Raw genomic sequence first — 3,054 nt, 5'->3', positions numbered from 1 at the left:
TTATGGACACAACAATGGACAATAAAAGCAAGGAAGAAGCAAGACGGACAGACAGACATGAGAAAAGGAAAGAAAAAAAGGTAGACAATACCAGTGGCACCTTCCACAAAGCCAAAGGTTCACACCATCCAACCACCAGTCCAGAGAAAACACTGCTTAAAATCGAGACAAATCTACGACACGATACAAGCTCTGAGCATTCTCTCCCGTGAACACACACAACACACCGGAATCAGCTCCTTGAGGCTTTGGAGACACATACAGACACCGCTTTTTTTAGGTCACAGTATGAGCGTGACATTGATAAATCAGCCCATTTACAATTCTACTGTGCATTAGAACATGTTAATACACCCCCCTTGGGAAAGGCCTAAAAACAACTTTAAGCGCCGAAGACTAGAGGTGTTACTAGTACTAGAGAGTAACACACAAAGATAGGAACATAAACAGGGATAGTTTTAGATTTAGTAGAGGTTTTACGGCGCTCGCAACTGCATAAGGTCATATGAGCGCCAAAAGACTAGAGGTGTTACAAGAGAGTGGCACACACAGAAAAGAACATGAAGAGAGATAAAAAGACGATAGATGTTTGATAGGGAAGGGTAAGAAGGAGCAAACCACACCAGAGCACCCGCCAACCACCCACTGTACATGAGCATATCTGGACTTAGTGATACACAAAATGGAATAAATAATACTAAATTATCGTCGGGATGTCAGTCTGTCGCAACAGCATCGCCCGACGTCTGAAGCAACCCATCACATGAGCCTCCCGCTCCCCTCACACACAAACATATGTGAGGCAGCGTGGTGAAATTAGGCGCTCGTCAAAATAATGAAAGTGGAGAAACTGGTATTTTTCCGCAGGTTTTCGGGATCTTTAAGGAATTCTTGTTTTTCGGCTTAACCCCTTTTATTCCCATAAAAAAATTAACTTCCGAGTTGATAGTACTGAAAAACTGATTAAATGCACAAACGATGTACATTTTCAGTTCCCACGAGCATTCAAGCTAAGGAAATAACTAAACTTCGGCAGCCATTTTTTTGCTAATTTTACCTCTGAAACCAGGTGACCCCACTTCCTTCAATCGCCAATTTCTCGATTTGTATCCAAGAAATACTTTTTTCATCAAAAGCAAGGCAAAAGGACAGGCTTTAAGATGATACCAATACCTCCACAGGCCAAAAATTTGACGAGCGGCGCGCTTAATTCCACCACGTCATGACACAAATATGTAGCACAAATGTCGCACGGTACCACAGTAATCAGCTGACACGTAACAAGAATCTGGTAAGGAACGCGGAGACTATCACAAAGGAGCCCTTCACATCCAATTCAAAGGGCGATAAAAACTACCACGGACACAAAACAACTATCTACCACTGAGGTGGAAAAACATTAATCACAAGCAATTAATTTATCTGGGAGAAACTAACATCTGCGCTGAACCCCAAGATTCAAACCTATTCAAATCCACACTAATGAAAAACACCACTGAAAACAAAGGTTATTTCTCAACAAAATCTTAAGCACCAAGCGAAAATGTCTCGGGAAATAAATACCGAGTACAGATGTTATAACAGAAAAACCCCGTAGACTTTGCATCGAGTACAAGGTCCATCAATTTCTCATACCGGGGAAATAATAGGGGCGCGAGGGGGGGAGGAAGAGAGAAAAAAGTACAGAAAAAATGCCCACAAAATAACCAAAAAACCCCCCCAACAAAATAACAAACAATACCAAAACAAAACAGCGCATGTCATGGAAGACAAAGGAAAATGATCACAAACACCTCATCTTGTTAGTCTAGTTACCGTATAAAAAGATTCCTCATTTTCTACCATCACCCCCATCAGGAGCGAAAAGATGTTTTCAGCTGAATGATTTTTGACAGTGACGAGAACCGTGAGTCAGCACGGTGAAATCAGGACCTCGTCAAAACAAGCGATTCAAAGACACAGATATACAGTCAAACCTGCCCTGACGGCCACCTCTATAAGACGGCCACCTGTACAAACGGCCACTTTCCATTCCCCCCCCTTGCGTTTTTTCTATATGATTTAACTGTGTAAAACTGGCACCTGCCCAACGCGGCCGCGGCCACCATATTTTAACACACAACCCCTATCACACTAAGCAATAACACCTGTCTTAGACAGCCACCATAGTGACTTCATTACGTTTTGTCATAAATTGTGCTTTGGCCCCTGGCGTTGTGGGCGAGCCGTCACAATTCAATCACCTGTCGTTGTTGTTAGGTAGTCCCTCCAACCGATCATGTTGCGTAGGCCCCTCCCACTGTTGACCAATAGCTACAAATTTTCAGCTGCTGGTGAGGTAAGCGTGTGATCCCTCATAACCCATGAGTCCCGCCCAGAACTCATACACAAATCGTAAGTGAGATGAGAGGTCACTGTTTACCCAGCCTGTAACAAAGTAACAAAAGACGTCAACATGAACTTGTTACAGAAGTGTCCCTCGTTCTCCGAGTGGTGGCGACCCATGTGTTTGTTTTAACATGGCACTCGGTCTTCCTTGTCAGATACATTTCGTTTTATTGTCACACTTGTGCAAAATCAACAACAAAATAAAAATTACAAACGAAATACAAACCACCACCACCACCAACAACAACAACAACAAAGACAACAACAATGGGGCTACTTTGATAGGGGCCTCAGATGGGAAATGTTTGTTTTCTTCATCTTGATCAGTCCTGCCTAAGACAACCACCTTTCTTATACGGCCACTTTTCTCCTTGACAATGGCTGGCCGTCTTACACAGGTTTGACTGTATTACTGTTCGTTGAGCAATTTTGAGAGAATATTTTAAAATTCAAATTCAATCAACTTCTTTTATATTCATCAAAGGCAAAGGCATTTTGGGGAAAATCCAAAGAAACTGGATGGTAAACATCGCCAATCTGCGAGATGTGACGGCAAAGTTTTAAGATGAACCCCTTACCTCTATAAACATATATGCCCAAAACAAGACAATGACGACCATCTGATTCCACCGTGTCGCAACACAAACGCTACCGTCCGCTCAACCC

The sequence above is a fragment of the Aplysia californica genome, unplaced genomic scaffold (assembly GCF_000002075.1).
Source record: "Aplysia californica isolate F4 #8 unplaced genomic scaffold, AplCal3.0 scaffold00588, whole genome shotgun sequence".
Lineage (NCBI taxonomy): Eukaryota > Metazoa > Mollusca > Gastropoda > Aplysiida > Aplysiidae > Aplysia > Aplysia californica.
The sequence above is the reverse complement of the archived record's forward strand: the minus strand, read 5'-3'. Positions refer to the sequence as shown.